General features: G+C 45.6%; 1 long non-coding RNA gene across 1 annotated transcript; it reads right to left on the bottom strand.

The window, feature by feature from the left end:
• Positions 1-2,027: 2,027 nt before the first annotated feature.
• On the bottom strand, positions 2,028-2,547 carry LOC139436983 (uncharacterized). The gene is made up of 3 exons (XR_011646532.1): positions 2,529-2,547; positions 2,235-2,330; positions 2,028-2,132 (listed from the first exon to the last, which is right to left on the bottom strand). It is a non-coding gene; the product is annotated as an uncharacterized lncRNA (long non-coding RNA).
• Between the last annotated feature and the right edge of the window lie 9,311 nt (positions 2,548-11,858).

The raw sequence follows: 11,858 nt of genomic DNA, 5'->3' as shown, positions 1-11,858 counted from the left end.
TTTGTAAGTAGGATCTTTGTTGAGTAGGATCTTCAGATCTGAGCCTGTTCATTCAGGGTGTGTCTTAATGCTGTTACTGGAGTCCATTATATGAGAATGAAATACAGAAAAAAAGAGAGAAAGTCATGGGAGCAAGAAGCTGAAAGCAATGAAACCCATAAGAGAAAGGAGAGACGAGCAGATACACCATTTGACAGAGGCATCCAGGATCACCAGCAACTGGTCTTTGGAAAGAAAGCATTGCCTGATGATGCCTTGACTTGCACACTTTTTGTAAACTGAAAATGGCAAGCTTTTAAATAAATAAATTCCCATTTTTAGAGATAACCCATTTCTGATGTACTGTTTTCAGCAGTCTAGCAAACTAAAATATTACCCTTTTTTAGAAAATTGTTTTAAAGGGAAAATTTGGATTGAATTCTGAAGAAAGAACACACTTTTAAAATCTAAGTTAGATGTAGGATGATATTTTGGATTAAAACAAAATTAACTGAACTAAATTGTTTCCATTTATGCTTGAGTCCTGGTTTGCTACATTTGGGAAAGTCATTTAAGCACTACAAGCCTAAGGTTCCGATTCTGTTAAATAGGAATAATATCTTACAGCTAAAAAAAATAAAGGACTTGCTCTATGAGGGAATGGGCAGATGGGGTGGGGTATGGCCTGGAGGAAACACAGGCTGCCATTAGATGCTCCTATCGGCATTTGCTGATACTTCTCAGGACGTATCCCAGAGGGCTCCAGGGGCTCAGGCCAGGCTTCAGGGACCCACACGTCTGTCCTAGAGGATGAAGATTTGAGTGGCTATTTGTCTTGACACCCCTGTGTCTGCTCAATGTCTGGGTGGGGACCTCAGCTTCCCACAGCATCTCTGACCTGGAAGTGAGCAGCAGGTAGGGTCTGGGTGTGGGGTGGGGCCAGGTGGAGGTGGAGGTGGAGAATACAGAGATTAGGAGGGCACAGAGCATCATGGGAAGCTCAAGCCAACACATGTAGGGGCTTGGGAGGAGAAGCCTGGGAGGAGAAGATGGAAAGTCAAGGGCCAGGGCAGGGCCGGGCTTCACCCATCATAGGCAGTCAAAGGACCTTTAGATGTGTTTTCTTTGCACCTGCAACCTGTCCCCAAATACCCTCAGAGGGTTCCCTCAGGCTTTTGTTTCTATCCAAGGGTTTAATATATTTACAGAGGACTGGATCAAATGACTAAGCACTCTCGTTCCTGCACAAGAATTTGTTTATATCTTTAACCCTCTACAAAGTTACTTAACTCTTTCCACTTTAACACTTTGAATCCTGCATTAAATATTTTATTGATTCTCAGAACTGAGAGCACCAGTGCCAATATGACCACACTGTTAGATCCAGAAAATACTTTCCAGAGGTACAGGATATAAACATATGCCTAATGTCAAGCTTTGCTTCAGGAAATTGCTGGACTCCAGTTTTCAGATAAAGCATTTGCTTATCTGAGAATTTCAAACCTGGAAAATCAGCTCACTTACCATTTTAAGGTTTACTTACAACACTTGTTTAAAACATTCCCCTCACCTGCAGGCCAATCATATTCTTTATTCCACAAATGGGAACCAATTCTACTTAGTTTCTGGGCCAGAAAACCTGCCTTAAATATTCAAGTACAGAAACAGAACCCCAAAAATTATGCAACCCTGCCCCCCCCTTCTGAAGACTCAAATGATCTGTCAGAGTAGGGTTCTCCTGAATCCTAGGATACAGTGTTGGCTGTTGAATGGTTTTTCTGATCGTGTCTTGAGAATCTCCATATTGATAAAGCAAAATGAATGGATCAGTTTATAATGGCACAAGCTGACACCTGACCATGGAAAAGAAGTTGATGCACCTCTTGGGGAAGTAAATGCAGAGGCACGACAAGAAGGTTCTATCCATATGAAGGTTCCATCCTACTAGGTGTGACCAGCACAGGGAGGAAGGGAGGGCCCCTGTGAGAAAGCCTGGGCAGGCATGTTCTTGTCCCACTTCCCCATCTGCCTGTGTCACTGTGACTCACTGCCAGTTGCTCCTACTGCCATGGTAGGTAACACAGTAATAGTCAGCCTGTCCTTGTCCTCAGTCTTCCTGATGGTCAGGGCAGCAGTGTTCCTTGAGTTTGAGCCTAAGAATCAGTCAGGGATCCCCAAGGGTTGTTTGTTATTTTCATACATGAGCAGCACAGGGGCCTGTCCTGACTTCTGCTGGAACCAGTAAGCATATTTACCTCCAAGGTTGTCCCCTGAGCAGGACATTCTGACTGTCTGTCTCAAGGCCACTGACAGAGAGGATGGCTGCATCAGCATGTAAGAGGCCACAGAGCCTGTAAGAAAGGGAGGAAAATATGGATGAGGCCAATGAACTCAGTGAAGCAGATGAAGTGCCTGGGTGAGCTCAGGGTTTGGGGCATTCTCAGATCAGGTCCCTGGGGGGCCAAGACTGTGGGTATGGATGGGGGCCACACCCGTGCAGAGGGTGAGGAGGGTGAGCAAGGGAGCCATCCAGGCCATGGTCCACACACCCCAAAACTCTGCATCTTGAGGTTCTGGCAGGGCAGGTCTCCCCCAGCCTCTATTATCCCCCAGGAAAAGGGCAGGCCCAGGGATGTAAATCAGACCAGCCCTCATGGGGCAGCCTGGGAAGGCAGCTGGGGTTATAGGGAAAAAAAAACAGTCCCCAGAGAACCAGAAAGGGACCTCCCCTTTGCACTGTCATCTCCACATTCCTCCCCCAGGCAAGGAACCCTGACACAACCTCACTGCCTATGAGGAGGTCCTTTGACCCATGAATGCCAACCCTCCCTCACCTTCATTCTGACCTTTGTTCCTTGCCTGCTCTGCCCATGATTAGTATCCTTTCTTACAACTGGAAGTGGTAGGAATTTGCAGCATAGTGCATTCCTACATCTTTTCAACACCTACACATGCTATGATTGAGGTTATAGGTGAAATTTTGCCTCCTCTCTCTGGATAGAGAAAGGGTTGAGAGTCAGCATGTGAGCAGGAGAGGAGCCCAGGACCCAATGGAGAAGCCTCCGGAGCTCTGCTTCCCAAGGGCCCCAGTTGGGACCAGATTCTGTCTCATTCCCTTCCCAGGTGGTGACTCACTGCTGCTGGGAGCTTGTTCTGTTGGAGTCTGTCCCTCAGGACATGATGGCTGCAGCCTGAGTGGGTGCCTGGGGGGGGGGGCGGGGAGGGGTCCCGACCTGCCAATCTTAGGACTCAGTCTTGACACCTGAGGACCCACACCTCAGCACACTTCTGCATGTAGTGGGCAGCCTCAGCGTCTCCTGGATGTTCCCATGTGCAGCACTGCTGACCCCTGCTGGTGGAGAAGAACCCAGATGAGGCTCCTTTCTTCCAGGTTGCCCCAAAGCACCTCTCACCTGAAGGCGCCTGTGCCTCAGTGCACAATAGAATTAAGGTGTGACCCTAAGTATCTACCCACCATGCAAAAAAAAAAAAAAAAAAAAAACAGGCAAATAAATACTAATAACATTTTATTTAATCCAATATATTAAAAATAGCATCTTTTCTTCATTTAAACAATATAAAATTTTTCACTTATTTATTTTTTTAATTTATTTCTCCCCCCACCCCCCCCCACCCCCGTTGCCTGTTCTCTGTGTCTATTTGCTGCATCTTCTTTCTCCGCTTCTGTTGTTGTCAGCGGCACAGGAATCTGTGTTTCTTTTTTTGTTGTGCCATCTTGTTGTGTCAGCTCTCCCTGTGTGCAGCACCATTCCTGGGCAGGCTGCACTTTCTTTCACGCTGGGCAGCTCTCCTTATGGGTCGCACTCCTGGCGCATGGGGCTCCCCTACACAGGGGACACCCCTGCATGGCAGGGAACTCCTTGAGTGCATCAGCACTGCACATGGGCCAGCTCCACACAGGTCAAGGAGGCCCGGGTTTTGAACCGTGGACCTCCCATGTGGTAGACGGATGCCCTAACCATTGGGCCAAGTCTACCTTCCAATATAAAATTATTAATAAGGTATTTTACAATCTTTTTTTCAAAATATGTCTGAAATCTGATGCGTATTGTATATTTGTAACATCTATTAATTTGGAAACAAAATTTTAATTGGCAATACTTGGACTTTATTAAGGTTTCATGAAATTTACAGCTGTTAGAATATATCTGCATTCTGCATTTACAAACGATATTTAACATTTTCTAAGAACTGAATAGAGTTCCAAAGTATCATTTCTTTAATGTTCAAACTCATGTTGACAAAACTGCACCCCTTTCTTTGAGGAATTGACTTGACACTGAAGCAGAAGTTTGCTTAGCAGTTTCAAAGTCATTATGCTTGCCCAAATTAATTAACTTCACTAACTCTAGCACCATCTAATTATTATGAACAGTCAACTCAAAAGTCACTGCAAAAGTTAAAATGCAACTCTCAATTAATCTACATCAACACATATTTTCCAGATTCTTTATTCAGTTTTTGATGCCAATTTTTAAAAAAGATTTATTTGTTTCTCTCCCCTCCCCCCCCAGTCCCAATTGTCTGTTCTCTGTGTCTATTTGCTGCGTATTTTTCTTTGTCTGCTTCTGTTGTTGTCAGTGGCACGGGAATTTGTGTTTCTTTTTGTTGCGTCATCTTGTGTCAGCTCTCCATGTGTGCAGCGCCATTCCTGGGCAGGCTGCACTTTCTTCCGCGCTGGGTGGCTCTCCTTATGGGGCACACTCCTTGCATGTGGGGCTCCCTTTCGTGAGAGACACCACTGTGTGGCACAGCACTCCTTGTGCGCATCAGCACTGTACATGGGCCAGCTCCATGCAGGTCAAGGAGGCCCAGGGTTTGAACCATGGACCTCCCATGTGGTAGATGGACGCCCTAACCACTGGGCCAAGTCCGCTTCCTTTGATGCCAATTTTTAAAAAATCCTGCCTGTTTTGCTCCAATCCTTGTATTTTTAAATGATATTCACTCATATGCAGTGTGGTATAGATGAGAAAATATTCAACATGATGTCATTGTTCTTTTATTTGATTATTGATTATGTGGCAAACATTCCTTGAGTTTAAAGAAAATCTTGGGTAGTAGTTCACAGTGCACTAAAGTTTACCAAAGCCTTTCACAACTGAACCAAGTATTAGGAAAGAGACGGAGATCCTTCCATTTGTTGTCTTCTATTTCTTTCAACAGTTCCGTGAATGTGTGGTGATTCCCAGCTCTTGCACAGATGTACTGATTGATTTTAACCAATGATCTAGATGCTTCTCATAGATTCTGCTGGAAAACATGCAGCACATCTATTTCAATGGTTTATAGAAAAGGAGGAATCAATAAGGAAAATATTCAGCCTTTTGTTTTAAAATTCAAATAAATACAGTTTTCTGTTCTATCATAGATGAAATATAGTCTATTTTGACATATACAAACTTTCATATACACCTTACATTCTGTTGAGGCAGATGTAAAAGTTTTTAAACATACCTGTGTACCAAATTCAGTGTTTTCAGGCTGCATTTCATTTTAGATTTGTGGTCCTTACAGACATAATAAAGTATTAATTGCATCATGTTTCTTAAATTGCACAAAGTAAAGCCAGAGAAGAGTTCTTGCAAATTTGGAATCTTGAGCAAATTGTTCTTTGATATTGTAACCAAGTCTTGTTTCTACTAGGTTTGATGGTATAATTAAAGAGATTTTATATTTCCTAAAATAGATTTAATGTTTCATCGCATAATTGTTTTAAAATACGCATAATTGAAAAATGATTTTTTTGTTCAAGAATACATGGAAGAGAGTTTTAAAAAATCATTTAAATTTCAGTTCTGATTTCAGTCAATTAATTTTATCAATTCTTTTTGGTCTGTTATGAGAAAACTGCTTACCTAATTCAGTATATATTTGATCATATGTTTCTCTTTGTGTCCACTTTGCAGGCTTCATTTGTATTATCCAATAAATAACTGAATGCATTTTCCATGTACTGTATGATTTCTGACCTAATTTTTTTAAAAATTTTGTTGCTTTTTATTGAACTACACTGAATACTAAACATCCACCTTCACAATAAACACAAGCAGTAATGGTAACTCACACTAAAACAAAACATATCTCTGACTGACATTATTTTTCTGTTTGGTACTGTTTTCAAGTTGTTTTTGTGTGTGTGTGTCTGTCAGAAAAACAGGATGCACCTACACAAAAGCTCAAAATATGCCTTTTTAGCAAAAATGTGGTGATTCACAAAAGATTATGAATATAGCATGTAACTAGCTAATACAAATCTAATAGGAAGGAACAGGGCTTCTCCTCCATGCAGGTGACAGTACCATGATCTATTGATAGATATAGGTAAGGACAGAGGGTGCCCCAGGGCTCCACCTGTGTCCCCAGTGATGAGACCATTGCCCAGGAAGGCTGTGGACATAGGATGCTCCCAGACAGCCAACAGGACTCCAAGGGTCTCAGGTTCATCTCCCCTACATCAGGTCTTATTTAGGGATAGGCCTCGCAGGGCAGTCCTGGCTGGTCCCATTCATACATATCAGCTTCATTTCTCCAGGAAGATTGTGGGCACAGGCCAATCTACAATCTGTAACCAAAGTGGAATGAAACCTGTCAGATCCATTGAGGGTTCAAATATTCCTAAACATGAACTGTTCATCACAAGAGGATGGCAGGGCCTAGGATGTCAAATTTACAGTAGTGAACCTAGGAAAGACCCACCATGGCTCCACTTTACAAATACATGACAAACACCCTTGTGTGAGCAAGGAGTCCTCAAGGGAACTGCCTCTAGGGAGCCTCACAGCCTCACCCCAAAGCGCAGGGAGAACTGAAAAGCTGCCATTTGCCTTCTGTCCTCCTCCAATGGAGATGGCCATTGAGCCTCAAACACATCCAAAGTCAAGAGAGTGATACCCGGGAAGTGGACTTGCCCCAATGGATAGGGCATCCGCCTACCACATGGGAGGTCCATGGTTCAAACCACAGGCCTCCTTGACCTGTGTGGAGTTGGCCTATGCACACTGCTGATGCACACAACAAGGAGTGCCCTGCCATGCAGGGGTGTCCCCTGCGTAGGGGAGTCCCACGAGCAAGGAGTGCGCCCCATAAGGAGAGCCACCCTGTGTAAAAAAAGTATAGCCTGCCCAGGAATGGTGCCACACATATGGAGAGCTAACACAACAAGAAGATGTAACAGAAAGAAACACAGATTCCCGGTGCCGCTGATAAGGATAGAAGCAGTCACAGAAGAAAACAAAGCAAATAGACACAGAGAGCAGACAACTGGGGGGGGGGGGGGGGGAGTGGGGAGAGAAAAATAAATAAATAAAAAATAAATTAAAAAATTTAAAAACTTAGTTAAAATTGTATCTAAAATATTAAAAAAAAAAAAAAAAGAGTGATACCCAAAGTCAGTGCCCCTGATGGATGGGAACAACCCGCCCTGGGGTATCTTGTGAAAAAGTAAAATCCATGGAACAGCACAACAGAAAGTGTTTTAATACTAAGATAATCCATGGAATATAGTTAGTAATCCAAGAAAGAAAATATGCTTTCATCTGTTGATGCAAATGTATAAAATCAAAGAAAGTTAATCATCCCGTGGTATATGAGAATCCCATATTTTAAGTATGATTGTTCTGCAAACTCTGAAGTTCTCTAATATAAAAAGAAAATTTGAAGCCTAGAAATAAAGGGGAAGAAAGTCTTTCGTGAACCTGGTTAAGCCTGTTGATACAAGAACACTGCAGGAACCACAGAATTCCCTGGGAGAGAAATAGAGCTAGGCCAAAAGCCAAATACATTCCTTTGACCTTGGGAGACCCAGGACAATCAGCTCTGTTCCTTTAGCTTTTCATTTGCAAAACTATATATAGAGATTTGTTTCATATCTATAATTAAAACAGACTGAAAAACTTATTCACAAATCACAACTCCACACTCTATTTAAATGGAAAGCACAAATGTATTGTCCTTTCCACTAAACATGCCTTCATTCCTAGGTATAAAAAGCAGCTAAAAGGAAAATATATTTGTAGAGGTATTTTTTTTTAACAAAATCAAAGGCAACACATCAAGAACAGCCTCAAAATCAAAACATAACCAAGGAAATAAGACTATTATGACATGTAAGAGTCATTTGAATAAGATCCTATTTTTTATATTAAGGTTTGATTATGCTATTACAGTAAATTTGACTCCTTTTTTTTGAGGCACAATGCAATGTGTATCAATGAAAGCATATGATATATGGTGTTTGCTTCAAAGTATGGTGTCAAAGGTAAGTTAATAATTTTTTCAATAATTTTGAGGGGGGGTGATAGAAAATTAGGGACTATTTTTCTTCTTCTATTTCTTTACTTTTTTGTCTACAGTTCTCCCTAATGAAAACTTACACCATGATAAAGAGTGGGATTATTCCAAGCAGCACCCAGGTTGGGTACATCTCCCCAGCAGGGCCACAGAGCTGCTGGTTTCCACATCCCACCTGGCCTCAGCTTCCCCATCCATAATAGGTCACACCGAGGGCAGGGCTTTCCATGACCCCTCACTTCCTTCCCTATCAGAGGTTGTGATTTGGGGCCAGATGGTTGGGATCAAGCAGCAAGGGGCCCCTTTCTCTCTGTCCTCTAGTGACTGTGTTCAATGGGCCTGCAGCCCCACTTCTGGGAGGCCATCCTGTTTGGGTAAACTGGCTTTCATGTCCCTGATAGGATGAGGTGACTCACAGGATCTATGAGGCACTGGGTTATGGGGACTGACAGATACAAGAGGGGCAGAGCAATAGCTCATCTCCATGAGTGACAGTCCCTGCCTTGAAAGACCCTGGCAGCTGAGTGTGTGATTATCAGGGTGCGAGCAACCACAGAGTCAGGGGGAGCAGGGGTCACAGCTGATGAACGGGGGAGGGGTGAGTTCCCACACCTGGTGGGCAAGAGGAGTCTAGGGAGCTGAGACAGGGGACCATGAACTTGACCACAGCCCAAGGGGCTACACTCACTCCAGCCTGATCACCTCTGCCCTGACCCTGAACCCAGGCCTGAACTAACCAGGAACAAACTTTGGATGCCATTACCTGGGAAGGTGGCTCTTTCTCACTTGCCATAAATAACCTTTGTCTCCCCTTGCTCTGTGTGACCCGCTCCAAAATCCACCAACACAGCTGTCTCCAAATCTATCCATAGCCTTAAATTTAGTACTGAAGATCTCAAGGACCATTGCCCCACAACTGGATAGACTTTACCTGATCTGACCCCTATGTCCATGTGAACCCAGGGCAACTACCCAGGAGACCTCAGCCTCCCAAATTAGTATCCATGGAATACCCATGCCTACCAAGGATATTGGACCTTCTAAGGTGCTAGGAAAAATCAACATGATTACAGGAAACTAGGTGACCAATATTATGCCATTTATCTAATACAGGACTTGTCAGGGACTTTACTCAACTAAGTAATATTATGAAGCAAAAGGCTATTGGACTTCACAAAGCTTTCCAGTCTCCTTGTTGCATGCACCACCACTGACAACCTCTGGGAAATGTTCTTTTGTCCCTTGCCTGGACCTTGGAGGTGACCCTGAATTTGTGCTTCGACTGTGGCCTCAGCTCCACTGGGCTCTTTACTCTCTTGGCCTGTCTCTAGCCCCCACTGGACACTGGGACTTCCTCATACCCCCACTCACTCTCCAGGGTGCCTCATCATCTCTATGGGTTCCTCTCCCTCAGGGCAGCCCCATGACATCCGGTCTTGCACGGATCATGGTTCCACCAGCACACAGAGCTCACCCATGTTCCTGGGTGTGGGGAAGGTGGGACACTGGGGAGACAGGATCCCTATTCCAGAATGCCCTTGACCCTTGCTGGTGACCCTCCCCCCAGGGACACAAGTATACACATAATGTGCATTAAACAGAGACATCAGACAGGATGATATATGGTGTGTCCTTTATTGAGAATAGGAATTGGGAAGAGGGAGGGACCTCATCCATGGGAGCTGATCCTGTGAGGGTACCTGAGGGACACAGCAGAGACGTGGCGCAGGGCCATCTGGGATGAGGGAAGACCCCTCCCCAGGGGCCTGCATTCCAGGCTCCCCAAGGGGCTGGGGTCTGAGGTCAGGGAGCTACGAACACTGTGCAGGAGTCATGCTCTTCTCCACAGGGCTCCTCTTGTGCAGGATGTGGAGGTTGTACTAATCCCTTCAACAGGGCAGGTGTCAGGGTCAGGGAAATGCGCACCACGTACTTGTTGTCAGTCTGTTTGGAGGACTTGGTGGTCTGGACACCCTCAGTGTAGTCATGACCATCTTTCTTTCACTTCATTACCACGCTGCCCAGGTAGAACTGAGTAATGAGACACACCAGCATGGCCTTGTTGGTCTTCAGCTCCTCAGGGAATGGTGGGAACACACTGACCTGGGGCGAGGCCTTGGGCTGACCTGCAGGGTGGGGGTGGGGCAGGAGGTGAGAGTCCCTGACCTCAGGCTGTAGGTGGGGATATCCCGGCTCCCACCCCGTGTCCATGTCCCAGGCAGGGTCCCCCCTGCTCCCAGGAGGTATCAAGGGGGCTGAGGGTCCTGATCTACACACTGGCCATCAGTTTTTCTTAGTGCCATCTAGCACTGGCTTCCCACCTGACCCACCCCCTAAACCACCTGCCCATGAGTGTTCATGGCCACCAATGGGGCTCTATTTGGAGGGTCAGTCTGTGCCCGAAAGGATGCTATAAGCCCTTTGAGTCCACTGTAGGGTCTATTGGGTAGATTCCTCGCCTGATCCATCTGGTCCAGCAGGCACCGGGGTCTTTGCTCTCAGGATTTGTGCTTTTCCTAAACCTGCCTCCCCTGAGTCTCCTATGCTGCAGAGTAGGTTTTGGCATTCTCCCTGGCTATTTTCCTGTCCTCTGGAGGTTTCTTGCTGGAGGACCTGCATTTCTCTATTGGGATTCTTGAGTCTGAGAATTGTCCCCTGCAGGGGCCCTGGAGAGCCCTCACCTCAACAACCTGTCCTTTTATGACCCTGACCTGGACCTTGGGGCTAGAGACTTTTCTCCCTCCTATCAGTTTTCCCTGAGTCCTGTGGAGCCTGCATGCTCATGTGTGGAGGCTCACAAGGGCCTGGAGCAGGGGGAGGGAGCCCTTCTCCCCAATGTTCCAAGGCCCTGGTCTTCTGTCCACCTCCTGGGACCCCTGTTCCTGAGCCTCTGACCATTTTTCCCCAACCTGGCCTGGAAACTTTTGTTTCTCTCCAAATCCTCATAGTGGCTCATCCTCCCAAAGGCCTCTTGTTCCCTCTTCTCCACTTGATGGGAGTCCCAAATGTCCCACAAAAAATGCTGTTCCAAAGGAGCCCAAATAGGGAAGGAGGGAAACAGAGAGGGTCTCAGGGACTGGGAAATCCTGGGGAGAATGAAGGACTAGAGCATTCTCTGGAGAAGGATTAGATGACTGAGAAGGGCTGGATGACAGAGAAGGACTGTCATCTCTTAAAGTTCTTGCCTGTGGGGTTATAACAGAAGGATGAAAATGAGCTGGAAGTATAGAGGGGAATGCAAGCAGAGGGGGGAGAGGCCAGGGCCTGTGGACACCTGCTTCTGGAAAACCCTGACTGCAGCCTGAGACCAAGTACAGAAAAGTAGGAAAAACAGCAGAAAATAGTACTAAAACATGGGGAAGTAGGATGGTGGGGATATGGAGAAGAGATTTACCTAGGATCCTCAGCTGAGCCCTTCTGCCAAACACAGCAAACTGTGACACAGGCTCGTACAAACCCCCTCCCAGCCATGCCCCTATGAACCCCCCTCCCTGGGCCCTCTATCTTCCCCCTACAGCTGGTGGAGGAAGTACTGGCCCCTGCCCAGGCAGAGTCTGCTCACAAGG

This window comes from Dasypus novemcinctus, chromosome 19 (assembly GCF_030445035.2).
Source record: "Dasypus novemcinctus isolate mDasNov1 chromosome 19, mDasNov1.1.hap2, whole genome shotgun sequence".
Classification (NCBI taxonomy): Eukaryota; Metazoa; Chordata; class Mammalia; order Cingulata; family Dasypodidae; genus Dasypus; species Dasypus novemcinctus.
The sequence above is the reverse complement of the archived record's forward strand: the minus strand, read 5'-3'. Positions and strand labels throughout refer to the sequence as shown.